Below are 20,859 nucleotides of genomic sequence, written 5' to 3'. Positions count from 1 at the left end.
TTCTCTCTCGTGCCCTCTTTAATGAGGTCCAGTTTTTCTGGTGTAATGCTGGCTGTGGAAGTCTAAGCAAGAAATTTTGTTTTGTTGCTGGACAGTGACTAAGGCTTTAGTCTGACTTGGCTTTGTTTGAAGATTGTGCTTGCTAAACTTGTTGAACTTGCCGTCTACTTCTGACTCCTGTGCCTTTGCATGGTCTGCTGAAATGGCAGCACTTTGTCCCTCCAGGGCATGAGGATGAGAATCAGTGGTCCTTACAGGCCACAAGTGTTTACACCCATCTCTTCTTGGAGAAGATGAATTGCTGCTGCCTGAAGGGTAGTAGCGGAACTCTGTTGCTGATCGCTTCTCTCTCCCTTTTCACCTTCTGACCGAGAATCTTTCTGTGAAGTGAATCTTTCACTTCAGTCCACAAAGGACTTGGCTGCAGAATGCACTAGTCAAAAAGCGCAGACTTTAGTTCTAAAGTGGAACTATTTTCTTGTCTTTGAAAACTGCTGCATGCTGATAATAGTTTCTGTAAATTCTCTTGAATGATTTGATGAGCAAAAACCCAGAAACTTAACTGCGTTTCAGCTCTGGGAGTCCTAAGTATTGGAGGATTTGCAGGCAGGCCAAATAGCCTGCAGTGAACTGTAGCAACAGTGACTTGTAGAACAGCTAGCAGAAAACAGTGGGTGTTTGGTTACCAAGCCAGGTCAGGAAACCCTGTGATGTGATGGGAGTCAAAATCTAGTGGCTGCAGGTAGAAGCGTTTCATACCAAATAAGCTGAACATTTCCAATTAAGCTTTATTAAATTATAATGAAATATTATGTGCAGCACATGCTTTTTCTGACCCTGCTGCAGTGAATTTGTGTGAAAGAAAAGTGATGGCAACTGCTTTTTAGGGAGGGAGATGGCAAGGAAAATATTTCTACTGTACAAACAGTTCCCTCTTCAGTAAGTTGTATCTACAGCTATATAACACTTTGCCGTAACTTTCCTTTGCTATGAGATAGTCTTTCATGTTTTTGGAAGCTTGTCTGAGGTATTGGAAGGTATGTAAATAGTAGGTAGAGCTGAAATTGTTTGCCTTAACAAAAATAAGGTGACCTTTGCGTATGGAGCCCTAGGCATACATTCGTGAAAAATACGAGGATGCTCAAAGTTGCCTTAGTAGGCAACTATGTAGATAATTATAGTAATTAGCAGTGCTTTTGACACTACTGCACCTTTCTCTGCCCTGCCTTACAGGTGTGGGGTGACACTATCTTATGCAAAAATTCTAGTGGTAGTGTAGGAGCAACAGCTACTGCTCAGAAGAGCAAGTGTTCTTGTTAAACGTTTTCCCAAAGCCTGTCTTAACAGAAGATCATGAGTGCGGGAGAAAAATCCCTGATCTTGTGTATGGGCTCTTTTGTCCTAAAGACGTTTTATAACTTTTTTTAGTCTATATAGTGCCAATTTTGCAAATAACTGGTCACGTTGTGCTTTGTGTTTCTATGTAGAGGAGAAAACCTTTTCCTGTTAATCCCTTCCTTGTGCTGAAAGAGGGTCAGTGTTAAAAGCAGTGCTACTTACTTTCACGCTTTCCCTGTGGATCTCTTAACATGATCTCCACGTAATCCAGTGCTTATTTTGCAAAAGAGACTGATATTGGGAGAGTGGAAGTAGGGTTAACAGTTTCCATTATTTTCATGAATGTTGGGCAAAAATGATAATACAGTTTAGTACTTTCTTACATTATATCGTCTCAGGCTTACTCTGTGGACAGCGGAGTGGCTGAGGAGTGCAGTTCCTTGGCTGTGAGGTTTCAGAGGAGTTCTTTTTTTGGAAAGCCAGGTAGTAAGGGGTATGTCTTGGCAAAAAAAATGTGCTATATCTGCCCTTTATTGGAGGTGCCCATTCACTGTGGGCATCCCCAGAACACTCTTCCCTGACACTGTGATATTACAAAACCCCTATGACCTTATCCTTGCAATTTTTTTTCTTTTTAATACCCCTTTTAGTATGCGTGAGAGGTCTATTCCTGAAATAACTGTTTTATCTTTTTATAATAGGAAGATGGTAAGAGAACAGTAATCTGCCTTGGTAACACGAGCAGTTCTGGGTAGTTTTCTTTGACTACGTTTGGATTTGATTTTTGAGAATAGTCAAATCATGATTTTTTTCTTGTTAGAAATGCATTATAAAGTAGATGTGTAAAATCACAGCTAAAAGGCAGAAGCAAAACAGGGATTATTTTTAACTGTTTCTCACAACACCAGAACCTAGTGAAAGGACTAGTTGGTAAGCTTAAAATAACAATGGAAAATAGTGTGTGTGTGTTCGTTCGTTCTTCCCACAATACGTAATGAAATTATAGAGCTCATTGCCCCAGGATGTCAAAAGAAATATAAAGAGATTACGTAAACTCATTGCGATTAAGGCCGTGCTCCTCAAGGTTATGGCTCAATATTCAAGCTGGTGAAGGTAGGAGGACCGCTGTACTTGTCTTTAATCTTCTAATTTCAGTATTAATGGAACTTTACATATGTGATGTTGAGTTTACCTCTCCTATTTATGTGGCTAAACATACAAATGCATTGTTGTAAAATATGCCCTGTCTGAGAGATGATACTGCAGTTAAATTCTAGCATGTTTGTGTTAACAGTGCAAACTTAATGTAACATTATTTTGTTTTAAAAATCTGTAACAGCTTTCATTCTCCTCATCTGTAAATACATTATATAACCTTACATACATTCCTTCTTTGCTGGACAGATTATTCTGGTTTTGAAACTCCTTTAGTGACTAATCGTTTCAGACGCTCTGATTTCTCCTTCAATTGTTTCTGGTTTTCTCTGATAATTGGCTGTATTATTCTTTGTGTAGGTTGTTTGCCTAGAATATTTATAAAAAGTTCAACAGTCTAATGAAAGTTTAATTGTATTACATTAATGTCAGTAAAATATTATTTTGGTTATGTCCGTTTTTGCTAAGTGAACTTTACCAATTGTACTTTGGTCTCTGTGCTTGAAAAAACCTATTCTGTGATATACAATAGGCTGCTTTGTTTTCTGTGGTTGTGAGAAACACGTACATCTTTGTTCAGTCAGGTTCTGTGCTTGGGGACAAACAATGAAGCCAACTATCTTGGATTCTACTTGCTAACCCGTATCTGAGCAATGCTTATCAATCATAGCAAGCACGTTCAATAGATAGGCTTCACTGAAAAACTGTCTCCTCCTTTTTTTTCTTGTCAACACCTGTCTAACATTGTGCATTTTTTTAAAGCTTAATTTTATTAAGGAAATATGGCAGACACACAGACAGCAGTGTTAAAAGCCTGTCTTGTTTCTTCTGCTAGCACCTACCTTTGAACTTGTTCCTCAGTTACAGTTTTCATGAAGATGTGAGTCTGGGTAGAAGAGAGAGCCCCAAATGAGGGAAAAGCTGCCCATGAAATCGGTTGTGTTACTAGACCCCAGAGAATTTGGAGGAGAGAAGCAGACTGGCCTAACTGCAGAAAAGCTGCAGTCGGAGCTTCTGTGTTTTCAGATGTTAATCAGCCTTGAGATGCAGCACTACAGGGAAAGAGGTTTCATTATCATTGTATTCCATCTCAGAATGACTTTTTAAAAAAAAAAAAAAAAAAAGTATCCTTCAGGTTGGTGCAAGAAACTACCCCTTCCTCTAGCACTCTTTTGTACACTGGTTTGGTGTATGCAAGAGTATTAAAGAAAAAATTGTGGATGAAATTGCTCCTGTTAAGTTTTCTGAGTACATGAATGACAGGAAATGTCTAGTCTTTTAAAATACTGTCTCTAAAAAGTAGATGATATTCTCAAACAGTTATCCTTGCTTTTTTTTGATAACTTGCAGATAAGTACCAGTTGTCATATGCAATGATGCAGACTGCACAGGACAGGGGAGTACTTTTGAGTACTTTCCCCTCAGTTAATCTGCTTTATTGATTTGCTCATACTTTCTTCACAGCAACCTGGTATCAGCAGTCAAGCTGTTTGATTATCAAGCCTTGTCTTCAGATGTTTCCTATCGCATTTCTAAATTACCTCTTGCATGTTCTGCTTTCTTCTTCAAGGACCAAACAATTTCCTACACAAGAAACTTTAACGTTTAGATGTTAAAGGGGTCTCAAACGCTATTATTCCACAGAGTCCTTATTTTAGTCTTAAATTCTGAATTCTATTGTCTGCTAAAGGTGACACATGCATAGTGCCCTTAAACTGCAGACTGTAAACAGAAACAATACTGTGGTATAAGAAATAATCTCTAGAAAAAGGTACACTGTGTGTGTGTGTGTGGGGGGAAAATTGTGTAAGCACATACCTATTAAACTGTTGCTATTTCTAATACAAAGGGTGGAATCTCGAGTCAGGTTATCAGTTGCAAAACTGCCTTTGTTATCAATATGGTCTGTATCTAATGCAAGACTTCTTACACACAATTCCAATGAAGTCGATAGGAGTAATTATACAAAGATTTTATACCTGCAAATTGCATTTTTATAAGCCAGTATGTGAATACTGGTATAATTAAACTAGTGGAAACATCAGTGATTATACTATTATCTTTGTTCAAATACGATTTTTTTTGTTTTGTTTAGAATTGATTTTTAGTGGTGGTGCTGTGAAAAATATTTCTTCCAATATGAGTTATTGTCTCTGTGTTTATTCAAATCTTCAAATGCAGTGGTAGTTTATATGCTAGCAGAGGATTTTTAAATTTGTAAGAAATATATTTTATGAGACTCTTGTTTTGAAATGTAGAAGCATAAGCCATATGAGCCTACAAAACTCCTTGCAAAATAAACATAATCTCCGCTGAAAAAGTGCTTTCTGAAAGGAAAGCAGTTCTCTTGAAACTATGCTTAAAAATGATTTTAGGTTGTATTTTTGTTGTTGTTTAATAACACTTCACATATTTGAATGTTTTCCATGAGTTATCATAGACTAGAAATGATCTCTCTGATTAACTGTTTTCGCAGCTTGCATTAGGGAGGCTGTAGGATTGCTTTGAATTAATTCTTGTCTGAGTAGAATACATTTTAGAAAAGCATCCATTCATGTCTGAAAAATCTTCCAGTGATGGAAAGTCCATCACAGTCCTTCCTAAATTCTTCACTGGTTGGTTATGCTCTTGGGTATCTATATAAATAGATGGGATTATATATTTGATCTACTATTTCAAGAAAGTACCTCAACCTGTTTCTTGTCTGTTCTTGCGTTGTCCTATTTTCTAGTGTTTGGAGTTGTGTGTTCATTGAAGATAGGAGAGCCTTCAGTATGGCAGGTTCATGTTCCCTGTGTAGGCGAGAATATTGTCACCTTTTCTTCCCTGTCACTGAAGAAGCATGCTCCTTGAATTTTCTCAACGTAAAACAGACTTTCCCATCCTTTATTGTTTTCCTGGTTTTCAGCTTTCCCTATTTTATTAATATTTTTGAACTATGAATGCCAAAAGTAGATGCTTGTTTTTTGGTAACTGTTGTACTGGTGAAATACTGAAATAGAAGTAACCTCTCCTCCCTTGCAATAGCTAAGTCACCCTGTACGCAGCCCATTCCCCTGTGTAAGTCTGAAAACATCAATAGGCCGAATCCCTCTGCAATGTTAAGCAAAGAAACCTTGAATTCTGGAGTCTAGTTAGTTTTCAGACTAAGTGGCTCACTGCTGAACTAAGTAAGTGTGCGAACAGATGGCTCGTGACCCTGCCAGTCCTTTCAGATGTCACTGAAGCCTGTTTGCCTTTGCTGTATATATGCAAAGGACTCAGCTGAATTGAATGGATGCTTAATGCTGTCCATAAATGATACATAAATGTTAGCGCAAATTATAGCATTTAATATTTATTTTGTTTTTAATTTAAAACAAATTTGGCAAATACATAGTCTCTCACTGTGTTTCTCTTGCTTCCTTTAACCAAAAGTAAAGCATGATGATGATATTTTTGGCAGGAATTACCACAGTGCATGTCATCTTTTTAGAATGAGTACAAGTAGATTGCGAGATATCTGTCTGTCTGCCCATCACACTGCACTAGAAATTCATTTTAGTTATATCAAAATGTGGGCACAAAAGGCAGGAGTTAATACGAGATGCTACAATATATTGTTGGGATATTCTTGCGCGTATTCACTGAAGTGCTGGTGAAAAAGTTTAGTTGAGAACAATCCTAAGTAGAAAATCAAAGAAACACATTGGAAGAACTCATACAGTACTGAGGAATAACTTTCTTTCACTGTCTTGGAGAATATGTTACAAAATTTATATAAAAGGAACAAAGAATGATGATACCTAAAGGAAATTTGTGAAACTGATTTATATGGGTACTCCAGTGCACTGCAGCAGTTCACAGTAATAAAGAGACAATAGTAACCTATAGCCCAGTATACGCTCTCATGTGAGGTGAGCAGTAGGGATCTTTAAACTAGTATTATAGATTGCAGTATGTAGTATGAAAAGTCTCATGAGTAAACATGAGCTGCGTTGATTTTTAAAGCTCCATGTGGAATAAGACCCTGTTGAGAAATTGTAGCAGAACTGAGCTCAGTGCTGCCTATTACCTACAGTGTTTGTTCACAAGGTGCAAGAACTGCATTCGACTTTGAAGTCTCCTGCAGAGAGAAAAACCTAAAGCTTTTAGGCTTCTGAAGAGTAATGTAGCTACCAGCTCTCCAGAATATTTTCTAGGATAAACATCTTAAATTCTCTTGTTAGAGAAACAGCATTTCGCAGAACATAATTACATTGTAAAATCCCTATTCCGAAGTATAGAGCACAGGTCACTCATCTGGAAGACGTGGTTTCCAGGACCTGTTTGAATCAGTATTATGTATTACTTAGCTAAGGATAATAACCTGCAGCTAGTGATGGCAAAATGCCTACTTTGTTAATGCTAATGATGTGCAGCAATAAGCTAGCTATAGAGTATTTCCAAACTTTAAGCCCCTCTGGGCGTGCCTCAGAACTGTGATTTGGGCAGGAAATTTTGAAGCCAGGATACTCTAAGGTTACTTGGCAACTGAACAAGTATTGAAGTACTTACAGTTTGGATGCAGACAGCTAAAATGACACTTGAAAATCTAAATTCTTTTACAGATTTAGTCCGTAATTTCTGTGCTTCAGTGTCTCATCTATAAAAAAGGAAATACTTCCTAGTTTGTAAGGTTGAAGATTTGAGGTGATCCAGGACTGTAATGATGGGGCCAGCTAATGATGTAGATAGACTTTTAGAGGATCGAGAATGCATTTGTTCTTAGAACAGGATAAATAACATGCCATAAATCTCTGTCCAAACTGTACCATATATCTCAAAAAGATGAGTAAAACTACTTCATCATTAAGTCAAATGGACCTGAAATTTTCAAGTACTCTGTAATATTGGAGAATACTTGCAAAAATAGAACTTGTACATTGACTACGTCACTGATGAGCTTGTATCTCAGGAGGTACGCCCACCCACGAAGACCCAACTCCCTAGGCTTGAATTAAATGCTATAAACAAAATATAGTGACTTGCAATCATAAATAGTGCTACTTAACAAACATTTTAAACAGTTACTATTCTACCTATATGAATAAAATGGTCTATGTTAGTCATTAAATTATTCTGAATGTCGTAAAAACATGCATTCCCAATTTGTAGGATATCTGCATTATGTTATCTCAGGGCATGAGTCTGGTTTCACTGTCCATAATTAACAGATTTTTACTATAGACAAACAATTTTATTTTATATATAGATGTATGTTTTCTTCCATGTTTTTGAGTATTCATTTTTTCCTCTGTTAGCGCAAAGGCTAGTAAATTGCCTTCAATTAAAAAGTGGATAAAGTTGAGTATGTCCAGTAATTATTGGGCTGCAGGAGCTTGAATCAGAACACTTAGAAATACCACAAAAAGATCAAATCTAACTACTTAATCACCAGTCATGGCAGTAGAGTGTGAGCAGTATTGATCTTGGCCAAAAGCCTCGGAGGAGAGCTGCAGATAGTAATGTCTACCTTCTTCACAGAAGCTGTCTCTTCAAGATGTAAGAAAATCCTGAGGCATTGTCGAACATAAACAAATGTGCCTCCTTAATTTCTCCATCCAAGGAAAAAGAGGGAGAAATTAACTAGCCAAACAAAAACCCATAGAAACGTCATAGTGACGAGCTGTATGTTTAAAGTTTCTTTTTTTGTAATGAATACTAGTGGTGATTAAAATACAATAAACTTAATTTGCTTAATGTGCATCCCAAGTTTCAAAAATCTAGAAAATTTTGATTCCCTTTCGACTGTATTTAAAGAAATACTTGATAGTTCCAGCTTTAGTAGTAAAACTGTAATGCTGGTCAATCCAACTGGAGGATAACCTTTAATTGTTCTTTCTTGAATCTATCTTTTCTTGTATCTATCTTGAATCTAGAGTAAGCATGTGTGTGAAAAGTATGTACTTCTCATGGAGAAACGAAACCCAAAGAGCTTTTAAGAATGTTTATGTATGTGCAAGTACAGTTTGTTACGGATGTACTCTGGAGGATGCTTGATAATCAAACATATGCACGGTATATGCAAGAGGTCCCGAAGTATCAAAGTAGTTATGGGGAAGGGGGGAAATGAACTGTGTGTATTTCATAGGAAGTTTCATAAAATGCCTGTAGTTGAATTAAGCTGCATGCTTCTATAGTTTTCTCTCATATGTAGTAAATCTGTTTTGCTGGCTTCCAAAGTCATCTGAGGATCTTCTAAAGGATAATTTAACATGTCCAACAGGACCTGGAATGTACTCTTGAAAAAAGACAGGAGGTACTGGAATAGGCAAGCTGGCTTTGAAAACATACAAATTTGCATTTGTGCGCACAGATGTAATATAGTGTTAAGGCATATTTTTAAAATTTGAATGGCTGGATTCAGTCGGTCCTTTCTAGAGGAATTTTTGAATGATACAAATAAATGACTTAAATTGATGAAATCTTGTTTTCCGCTAATGAACTGCTGGGGGCCGTATTTGTCTTCCTGGTAGTTTTAGAACGAGTCTGTTAAGGTGTTGTTCCATGCTGAGAATATCTTTATTTTACAAACAATCCTCTCTGAGATTTAATTACAGAAGTGTTGTACTGAGAAGGTGTAATAATTAACTTATAAGGTGTTAACTTAAGGTGTCTTTTTAGTGGAGACTGTGGATCCAAATCTCTCTCCTTAAGTATGTTTTATGCATGTGAAGAAAGGGAAGTCGCAGATTCTGTTCAAGTAAATTCCCTGTCCTGTCTTAAAATATATTTAATTCATCCTTGTCAGTAGCCTAGTCAGAAAAACAAGTTGCCGTTATGAAATCTTGGGGAATGCTACTGTGTGTGGATGTAGAGGAGAAATTAGAATCTTTCTGCCAAATAGAATGGGCACTTGAAGGAGGAGGGGGAAAAAAAACCCAAACACACAAGTGACTAGACTACAGCATGCAACCGTTATTTTGGAAGAGCTGTTTTTGAATTTGTGCTAAAGAGAACAGATGCATTCAGAATGGATGTTGTTTTTATTGGTGGAAGGTTGAATCCTGAAAGATAAGAAAAAAACTTTGACTAAAGTTTCATGTAGGACTGGTTTGAAATATGAATATTCTCTATTTAAACACTTTTCTGTAGCCTTCTCTAACTGAGGCAACATACATGTGTCTGTCATTTAGTTTATCAAAACAATGTGAAGATGGGGATATCAGGGCTCCGGGGTACACGTAAAATGTAGGGAAAAAAATGGAGAAGGCTATTTAAGATAAATGCAGAAGAGCCCGTTCTGTTCTTCAGATCTTGTCGGTGTGTTTTCATACAGTTCAGATATCTGTAGTTCAAGAAGTGAACAGAAACAGAAAATTGCCATTCTTGTATCAGGTCATAAATTCCTCTGCTGATATTGATAGTGAATGCGTACATCGTCATAAAGCTACTTCTGCAACTGAAACAGAGGTGTCCACCAAGCAGCTAGAAAGAATTTCTTTTATTAATTCACTTTATACTCGCAATAAAATAGCAGTGTCTGCATTACTCAATAGTGGTATATGTATTTGTCAGAAATGTCTGAAGTTATTGGTGTCTTGGGAGACTTTTGTTTCTCGTCTGATCTTTTCTGTGATGTAGGTGTTGTTTAGGCATAACTTGATGCTTTAGGAATCAAGCAACCATCTGCTGTAGGTATCCAAAAACATTATCTAGGTGCATTTAGTTGTCTGGTTTAGTCATGCAAGGAGTTACAGGGGACCAAATCTGAAGCACAGATAATTTAACTGCTTATATGGCTGGTGGACCGAATTTGCAGGATCATACGAAGAAAAAGACCTTTTGTATTAAATAACTCGACAAACATATCTACTCAGCAGGTATAAGCAGTTAAAAGAAAGCATTAAAACAAAATGTTTTCTCATATGTAGAGGGCCATTCCTTATGGAAATAGATGGTGACTGAACATCTTCCAAAGATTTTTCAGCTTTTTGCATTGAAAAGAAGAGGTAGAAAAGAATTGAAGTCTATGAAGGCTAATAGATTTGATCAGCCTTCCCTTTTCACTTTATATAATAAAGCAAAACTTACACAAATCTGTACTTTGTATAGTGTAGATCTTGCTATCTGTATTCTGTAACTGAAGGAAGCAACAGTCCATTGTTCCCTTGAACGTTTCTGCAAACTGTCCTTGAAGTTGTGGAAATATCCTCTAGAACTTTGGTCTCTGCCATTTATCATGGAGGATGTCTCGGCTCCGAGGAATTTCATTCTGTTTTGAAAAATCCATTGAGGAGATTGCTTTGTTCAGCTCAAAGACTCATGAACTGCTTCACAGGAATCCTTTGAGTACTCCTGAAAGGCAGACCAAAATGGTTTCGAAGTCAAGAATATTCCCGTCTGTGCCTTTAGAAGAAGCTATAGTTTCTGATTCTGTTCTGGATCAAAACCTCAGGAAGGGCCTCTGGAGCACAAAGACTCCAACATGTTTGGCACCTGGATTATTTTCAGAGGGGTCTTCCACAAGGCGTATTCTTGATGAGAGAGAGAGGGGTGTGTGTGTGTGTGTGTGTATATATATATATATGTATATATATATATGTATATATAGCTATGAGTTTGTTTCCTCTCAAACCATCCCATTCTGCTTAGCACCATCATCTCTTTAACCTCCCCTTTTCAGGTTAGGCTCACTGCTAATACCCAGCATGACAGATAACATCATATCCATGAATCCTGCAGTTTGTATCAGCCTATGTCAGATCAGCAGATTCTCTTTTCCACTATATGTGAGCAAGAGAAGGATCTGCTTTTTTGTCCTGCTGTTTTTCAACTCAGAGTTTAGATTAAAACTCCATAATCAAACTAGTTGAAGTAATTAGGGGACTCAGACTGTCATGGCAGCAAAATCTCTTCTCTCTTAAGGCAGGTTTTGAACTATGATAGAATTCAATGGTCATCTAGAGTCTTGTAGATCTACTACAGTAAAATCCTGTGCAGAACTTCTAGGGCTGTATGAGTATATGCAGCTTTGATGCAGTCCACCAGGCAACATTTGAAAAGTCTGTGGGCCTTCCTTCATCTCACACAAGTGTCCTTTTGATTTATAAGTGAACTTTTCTCTAAAGGTAAGACTTTGTCTTTTTAGGGGGCAGACCTGTTCCATTTTTAAAATGGAACGTTACCTTCAGTTCTCCTTTCACATACCTATCAGTTGTAACAAATGCACTGCTCTTGCAGTGGACATCCTGTTTAGAGGTTCTGAGCAGTCTCCGACAGCAGAGTTTCACGTATGTTGTGGACCTGAGAGCTGAAAAGAATGTGCATGTTCATCTCTGTCCCATGTGAAGAATTATTGTGCTCAGATGATAACAGAGAAAACTGCTGCTGTGTTTCAGCCTGGGCAAGGTAGTAGAAGGTCAGGTGGGCTTTCTGTGTCTTTAAAAAAAACAACATTGCTCTAACCCCCCACCCCCCCCCAAACAAAGAGGGGGAAAAAAACCCTTAAACCTCCCAAACCAACATGTTTTCTGATTGGCTGTTTATTTTCCGATATGCTCTGCATTTTATGGATGCATGGAATCACTTCATGCTCTCAAATCACAGCTGGGAATTGTTTCGTATGAGGCCTTCACCTTTCAGTAATAGGGGCACCCTAAATTCGTTTATGGGATGCCACCAATAAACGTTAGCTGGATGGTGCCTATCATCTCTTTTAGATGTATTCCATACTGGAATAGACTGGTGTAGAACTTCCTTCTGATACTTCTTATCGTCCTTTCTAGGATAAGATAGCTTAAAGAAAAGGGGAAAAAAAAAATCCTAATGATTGCATTGGCCTAGCTAAGACAGTCATCCAGCTGGAGTACTTTCTGACTATCAGTGAGGAATCCAAGGCTGCTGGCTCTCCTTCCATACTGCCTATGTGAAATTCAGGTTTTGTGTGCCAACCCACCTTTGCTATATAATGACATGAATGCTGTACAGCTCTAGAGAAAACACTTTTCCTCCCGTCATTTCACTGTAATGGAAGTTCTTATTCAGTGTTTGGAAGTGCTCTCTGAGGTAATTTATGTGACTAAATAGATAGAGTTCTTGATCCAGTATTCCCAGTGATCTTTCTCTGCCATCCAACTCAGACCCTAATATTTTGGACTATCTAGGACACTGATACAAATTGTCCCTTTGTTTTTGCTTTGTATGTGTACACTTGTGAATTACTGATATAATCAGATGGTGCTTCCTGCTGGCTTAAAATGTCAGCCTGTTCCACAAAAATTGTGGAAAACAGACTGACTGAACTGTTTGTCCTTATGAAATGCACTGTTTCTCTCTGGAACTTAAATGGGTTTTTCCTTTGAACCATGAGCAACTTACTCCATCTTCTAATCGGTAATTAATTACTTTCAGGAGTTCCTTCTTGCAATTATTTCTTTACAATGTGCCCAGAATTCCTTTTCTGTGTAATTAATCCTCTACTTACAATGTTGTTTCTCCTCCTCCAGATCTGTTGGAGTCTGGCTTCTGAATTCTATTTAAGCTGTGTTTTCCCAAATATTGTACTTCTAGGGCTGAGGTAGGTCTTCACACCTGCAACATCAGCTCTCTTCTGTTGAAATGGTTCTTCAGACTCCACTGAGGTGATTAGTGGCAACCCATAAATGATTATGGGACACAGCTGCTGCCATTAAAAATTCTGTTACCCAGCTGGAGTAGACTCCATTTTAGCCTGACATACCTCCTGCTGAGAAGCGTTTCTGTTCCAAGAATTTTTGGAGCTTGACAATGATGTCAGTGGTGTCCAGGGCTAACGTGGCATTTAGTAGCATCCAACAGTTGTTTGCCCTGAAGATCCTGAAATCAGCCATGCAGATCATGAGTGGCTGAGGTTACAGTTTGGAAGCAATAAGAAACCTATATAAATGTATGCATAAACTGCTCCTCAGATTTCCCTGTATTTCCTGCAATATGCATAGTTCGCATGGGCACTTCCTTCTCAATCTCTTTTCTTTCCCTGATGCGTACTTTCAAAACGTCTGAGACCTTTGCCGTTGAAAAGGAACTGCAGTTGCATAGGGCACACCTGGCTTTTGTATGTTGAAGCAGCAGATGCAGGAGGATGAGATACAGGCATGTTCTGTGGGTAACTGCAAGGATTCAAAGTTCCCCAGTCTTTAATGAGAGCCCTATTTACACCCGCTCTGTGAATGTGCATATGGGCTATATGTTGAAGAACCTTTCCTTACCTGTATAAATAAGTAACTTGGCTTTGCCTTGTTCAGTATTTGAAGATGTTGGGGTTATGCTTCATTGAAGAAAAGATCTACAGAACTTACGTTGGTACTTTCAGGCAGTTATGTAAGTAACAGGTTTATGGTTAATGGTTAGTTAACAAAAATATTTTTATGTTTTTCACTCTACCTAAATTCTGCTCAGAAAACCAGTTCCTCACATGAATTCAAATCTAAATTAATGCATGTAAACAAGTTCCTATAGTTAGAAAGAAAGTAAAAAATGAAATTATCCTGATTATGGGACCATAGTCATTACATGAGACATGAATTAATGAAAGTATTTTTTTTCCTGTTCTAAAACGTCTTTCCTACCAAATCAAAAAGCGGTCTCAAAGAATGTCTGTTAAAATGTACTTTTCATACTAGTGCTTCTGAAGAAGCCTTATTTCAGGATTTAATCAAAAGTAAATTGATGATACACATCATGTAATGCTTCCCATTAGGTAAGAGGAAATGTTCACATACAGTTCACACGAGTTTTGGTGACAAAGCAAACGGGCAGATTCTTCCTGATGTCTGTTTCTATTTTTTCTGGTACCATGAATAGGAGCGCAGAGCCTATATTAAGGCAAATCTGTAGTTCTGAATATAAAAAGTACAAAGGGGTGCCAGGCAAACTGGCTAGGTTAATGGTAAATGACAGAACCTGCTTCAAATATGAAAAACCTAATGGGATATAAATTGGAGCCTAAAAAAATTAATGCTGCATATACATTCAGTTATTTATTTCTCTGCTAAACTGTAAATTGAAGGAAGTTATATCAAATGTTTCTGCTATAAACTTGTGTTTAGAGCATAGGCTTGATCGCTATATATTGTTGGTATGCTATAAATCAGCCAGTAGTTGTCAATTTTACTCTGTGTCTAACTTTTAGGAGTTTTCTAATTCAATGAAGTGGGGGCTAGGACTTCCTGAGCCTGGAGCTTTGGTAGTAAGGTGCTGTGGCAGACCTTGTGCTCCATTTAAAAAGTCGCAGTTTTGTTGGATTTGACTAACAAGTCAAGTAGCTTCCACTTTTCCATCTGCTTAAATGGGTTCTGAATTAGCCGTCTCATTCTTTAGCATCATATAGGCCAGGCTGTAATGGCTAATACTTGGTTGTGACTCTGCTTTGATTGCCTGGTCTCAGTTATTTGTCCTTTGCGGAAAACGTTTTAGTCTGTTTTACGTTCAGGTAGTTTAGATGCACAGCTTTATTTGCTTATCTGACATTCCTGTGGATAGATGATAACTTTCTCTCAGACAAACTGAGAAGTTTTTCATATTTGCAAGTAGCTCTGAAGCTTTATTTCTTTTTTTTAACCCATTCGAGCCTACTTTCAAAGCCTCGAGCCACATATATTCATAGGGAAGATTGCTTCCTTTTCATCTCTCCCCCCACACTGCCCCCCTTTCTAATTCTTGCATTGACAGTGTAAAAGATGCTTAGTGACCAATAGTCAGGAGAGAAGCACCTTCCTCAGGATTCAGTAGAGCCATGCCTGTAGTGTGAGAATCCACTGCTTTGTTCAGTGGTTGGAGTTAAAATGTATCATAGTTCTGTCAAAGATATCTGAAAAAGTTTAAGGCTGACAAGCTATCTAGGGTCCAATTTTTTTCCTTTTTATTTAATCCCTTGAGAGGGCCGTCATATTACTTGTATTGTCACAGTGTATTTCCAGCATGTTCTTCCTCCCACACTTTTGGTTGACATACATCTTTAATTGAGTTAAAACTGGAGTTGAGGCCTCTGCCTTTTCACCTCCATGCTTTCAGGAGATCATCTTTTGGTGGGAAATGAAAAATAGTTCTTAAACTGGTCCAGGAAGCTGTGGAGTCATGTGCAGTGGCCCATGGCAGTACAGTAAACAGTACACATGAGTTTGGTTTGTGAGAAGCACTGCATTTCATGTGAAAGTAAGATATGACTTATATTTTTTCTTTAAAAATAAGTGAACACTTCGAACTCGTGAGTAGTCAAAGACTGAACAGCCAGTTTTACGTGGCTAACTTGTCCCCTGATAAGAGATGCAAATGAGATTACTTTTTCTAATGAAATCACTTGGAGAACATGGAAGGTGGCATGTGCTGGGGCCTCCCTGAAGAAAGCCTCAGAAGGGCAGAACTTCTCTTGACTTCAGACGACAGGATTTTATTCAGAAGTCTACCTAATGTGTAGTGATGAAGAAGAAGAAGAGAAAACTGCTGGAGAAATGGACTCTCCATTTAAAGCATCTAAAGCAGTAAGGTGAAGCAGTAAACTCGATCAACTTGAAACTGTTATATAAATATTTTTGAAACTGTTATATAAATATTTTTCTTTCCCAATTAATTGCAGCAGGGATTCATCTTAGTGACTTATGAAAAACTCTTTTCATTTTGGACATGATGGTTCCATGCCATTGCTGTAACTTTGTGACAGAGCCAGAAATGCTGATGGATAGTTCATGGAGAGATTCTGCAGACATATTCATCATGAAGAACTCCCTATAAAGCTGTTATTTTATTAATTTACTAGGAATTAAGAAACATTAATTTTCACTCCCTTTAGAAGGGCTTAGTGGTGTGATGCAAAATGGATGTAGCTAGTTCAAAAAAGAAAAAATTTTTTTTCTGCTGAAAACATTCCCTAGGATGTTTCTAAATTTCAGTTCCTAAGGATCACTTCCAATAAACAGTGATTTGCAAGATATTTTGAATGATATTCTTCACGTATTTATTTGCCGTATCTGTTAATAGTATAATGTGCCAGATCATTTGCCCACAAATGCAGTTTCATTGTATGTTACGTTTTTCTTTGTTCTCTTTGTGCTTTGTAGCTTTGTAAAATTATTTGCTAACTGGAGTGGAAGTCATTCACTTGCCAGCAATGCAGCTAGCAAGGCAATAGACATTGTGTATTAATACTAGGACTACAGTGCTTTAGAAAGACCTTTTTTTTGGGGGGGTGACCTGGGAATTGGAAATTGAACTGCACAGTATGAATGTACCAACTTATTCACCCTGTGGAAAAAGTGCTGTTGGTTCTCTGACTTGAAGTTACGTTAGCACTGCAAACCTTCCATCATCCAGAGTAAGTGTTCCTAATCACTGTACTGCTGAGAAAAGAGTGGGGAGGAGGAGGAGGAAGGGTTTAATTTTTCACCTTATGTGCTCATATTCTAAAATAAAGTCACTGTCATTGGATTTCTGTGAGTTGTGTTCCCAGACTGCTTATTGGATCTTGGAGGTTTTTAAGCAGGCAGATTTATGTGCCAGGGTAGACATGACATACAACTTTGTTTAACAAGCAAATATGCCTTTTGAATACCTAGAAGCCCAGCTGTTGGAGGAAATCCACAAGCTGCGATGTGGAAAAAAAAATGAGGCAATCATGAAGATCAGCTGTCTCCAGGACTGGACAGCAATAGAACTGTTTTGAACTGGAATCTGAGGTTTCTCTTTCAGGCTACAAGCTACTTTCTCCTTCCTCTCCCCCCAACTTTCTGTCTGGTGTTACTGCTTTGGGTAGCTGAAACTGACTGACATGTCTGCAAAAGGATTATTCTGTGTTCTTTTCCTTGCTGACATTATTAACCATCCAATCTATGCTATTGTAGGGGCAAAGGCTTCAGTGGTTTGCAGAGACAAAAGCTTTGTGAGACCATAGTTTGGTGTTTCTGACTCCTTAATTACTGGAGTAAATGTAAAGGCTTGGCTAACCCAAAAGTGACGGACACATTTAGTTCCCCATTATTAGTTATGCCCAGACAAATTTTATATGGAGGGGGTTTTATATATGTTTATGTATGTATGTATGGGGGGGGGGGGAAGGCTGAAAACCCTGCAGACAACTCTAGCAGAAAAATCTGCAGCTTAAGCAGATATTTTCAAAAGAGTACCTTAATCACTTTGAATGGTTGATTTAGGTGAAGAATCTTGAATAAAACTTTTGTCTTATGCCACACTCCCAAACTCGGAATAAAATGACAGAAGGTTGCAACTCAAGTATGCCATAAATACTGTTCAAATTCTGACTGCGTGAAATTTTTGTGCTCTCTCCTTGATTAAATTTTTGTGCCAGTATAGTCTTTTAGCCAAAAATAGCTTCTCTATCTGGTTTTCCCTTTGCCTCCTTTGTATTTAGAGAGTGTGTCATATTTCCCCTTGGACTTCATTATGCTAGGATAAACAAAGTCTCCTCTTACAAGGCTCTTATTTCTTCTTTTCACTCTTGTAGCATTCTCTGTTCATGTTCCAGCCTAATTAATCTTTCCCATTCTGTTTCTAGATATGGTTTTGCCTGTTTCCTGTGCTGTGATATTATTTCTGCCTGATGTGTTCTGGAAATCCCGCATCTGATGCATCATCAGATCATTTCTCTTTCTCTGGCTGTATCCCATGGGTGGCATAGAGTCATTCCATCCTCTCTTTTCTTTTCCAGGGGACTAGAAGTTAGACTAATAGGCTCTATTAATTCTGAGCAATTCCTTCCCTTCTTGCCTTAAATTTAGGTACCATATTTGCAAGAATATGAAGAACAACGTAGCTATATTATAGTAAAGCGCCTACTGCTTCACTTGCAAGGTATCGTCTTGGGTCTTCTGTTTCCTAGTGCTTCGGAGTAGAGATTTTTAACTCTATTCCAGTAGGACATTAAGTTCTTTAAATTTTGTTGCTACTTAGGTTATGAGATATTATGATATTTAAGGTACTGGAGCATCTCTCCTATTTGAGGAAAGGCTGAGGGAGCTGGGCCTGTTCAGCCTGGAGAAGAGAAGACTGAGAGGAGATCTGATCAATGCGTACAGGTATCTGAAGGGAAGGTGTCAAGAGGATGGGGCCAGCCTATTTTCAGTGGTGCCCAGCGATAGGACGAAAGGCAACGGGCACAAACTGAAACGCAGCCAGTTCCGTCTGAACCTGAGGAAAACCCTCTTTCCTGTGAGGGTGACTGAGCACTGGAACAGGTTGCCCAGAGAGGTTGTGGAGCCTCCTTCCCTGGAGAAATTCAGCAGCTGTCTGGACACAATCCTGGGTAATGGGCTCTAGGTGACCCTGCTTGAGAAGGGGGGTTGGACTAGATGATCTCTAGAGGTCCCTTCCAACCCCAAACGTTTTGTGATTCTGTGATACTATCCAATTCTATGCACTCATTTCCATCAGCTGTCTTGCTTTTGCAAGATGGTATAGTAAATCATTATGCTGATTGAAAACTGAAGAACGTTTTGTTTGTCATATTTTATTTTGTTGCCTCTATGTCACAGTTGATTTTTTTTCTTATTATTTCATAAGTTTGTAATGGCAAACTCATCATATGTGCTCCATCAAACATCCCTAAGCTGAGAACAACAGTTTTTTAAAATTTGGACAAGATTTGATTCCTCTATGATTTCTAATGCCCTTATACCTTAAAGGCTTGTGTTTTTTGGAAAGATTTGTTACTAAAGTTCCAATATTTTATTTTTAGGGTTGATTAGGTAGTAGTCAGGTGTTAGCTAAGGTAGCGATCCCTTAAAGAAAAACTGGTATTAAAGAAAGGTAATGCTGCCAAAATCACCAATTATAATCACAGTATCCCACTCTTATCTTTTGAGACGTTGTCTTTAGATTTAAATAATTCCAAGACTTGTTTAGGGTTCTTTCTTTAGATATATATTTGATGATTTTTAGCCTCACTTGGAATTTGAACTATATTTTGATTTGTAACTTTTACTGCCACTGCACGAGGCACTTTTCCTGTCAGCTGTAGGATAAATAAAAGCACAAGGTTCATCTCCATCTTTCTATAAGTTGTTAATTACTTAAAATAAAAATTTAATTGTGCTGAATACTACCAGAAATACACACATGCCATAACGCTTCCCTGTTTGCTTCTTATCCATTACCTTTAATTAGGTAAAAGAAAATATGAAACATTTCATAAGACGTTGTGAAGTGAACAAACAGTAGCTGTCACTGGAAGAGCAGGTTCTAGCAGTCAATAACAAAGAAATAATATCTATTTATAACAGATAGTTTTATGATCTCATGGCCTGTATTTTGAAAAGGTGTGCAAGAAGATGAATTAGTTTTGCACTTGTCTAACTATTAAAAAAGCAACAATTTAATCAGTGTTGTTTGACTAATCTTCATTTCAGATTGCAGCTGGAGTGCTAATGAGTATGTACAGCTGTTTCGTTTTTCCATTAGATCCATACAGATACTGAAATTGATAGTGGTACACCGTGTGTGTGTGTGTATATATAAATATATATAAAAATGCTTTCATCTTCTCTTCATCTTCTCTATTTTTTCCCACACTTGAAAAATAGTAACTGATGGTAAACTTAAATAGAAATAGCTAAGAATGAAGGATGGTAAAAACTGACTTAAAAAGTGCTAATTAGTTTCACTTGGTGCTTAAAAAGTAATTAGCAATTTGCCCAATATAAAGAGCATTGCTGCTGTTCTATGGTCCAGTAATGGCCCTATTGTGAAGTACTTCAGGGCCTGTTGTGTTTGATTTAGTGTCTGATTGTTATGTTGCCAAAACAAGCATTTATATTGGAATCCTATGGTGGAGGAGAGGTTTATAATGAATGATATGATTTTTGCCAAATCCCTCCGTGAGTATGATAATGATGATTAAGCAGGTATTAAGCATAGGTATCTTTGGATCTAACAATACTGTTTACAAATAGCTGATTTTCATGAACACCACTCTCCTGAAAAAATATATATGAAAAGACAGTTGCATAATCTATCCTCGCCTCACTTTTAGATAGTTTAACTAGACAGTTTCTCAAGATATGTGGGAGTTGAACACAAAAGAACCTAATTAAAAAAGCCACTCTGCTCTATAAACCAAAGAAAATGGAAATTCTTGTATCAGTATAAATCTTAAATACAAACTAACACCACTTTTTAATGCATTTCTGTTGGTCTATATTCATATCTCTTATTTCTTCTCAAGAGCAGAGATGTAACTTCTAGAGAAAGAACTCCCCACTCACACTTGCAAGAAGAAAATAAATCAGCTTTGGAGTTTGTTTTTGTTGGAGCTGTTGATGTATTTACATGCTCAATAACTATGACATTGAGATTAGTGGATTAAAGGAATTTTGAGGGAATGGAGACACACAACTGGAAAAAACTGGCAGACATAGT

The 20,859-nt window shown here is 37.7% G+C and overlaps 1 protein-coding gene across 4 annotated transcripts in view; it reads left to right on the top strand.

The window, feature by feature from the left end:
- Nucleotides 1–20,859, top strand: part of ATRNL1 (attractin like 1) — a 542,042-nt gene that overhangs the window by 5,247 nt on the left and 515,936 nt on the right. The gene's annotated exons all lie outside the window — the stretch shown is intronic.

The sequence above is a fragment of the Struthio camelus genome, chromosome 7 (assembly GCF_040807025.1).
Source record: "Struthio camelus isolate bStrCam1 chromosome 7, bStrCam1.hap1, whole genome shotgun sequence".
Classification (NCBI taxonomy): domain Eukaryota; kingdom Metazoa; phylum Chordata; class Aves; order Struthioniformes; family Struthionidae; genus Struthio; species Struthio camelus.
This window is presented reverse-complemented; position numbering and strand designations above follow the sequence as displayed.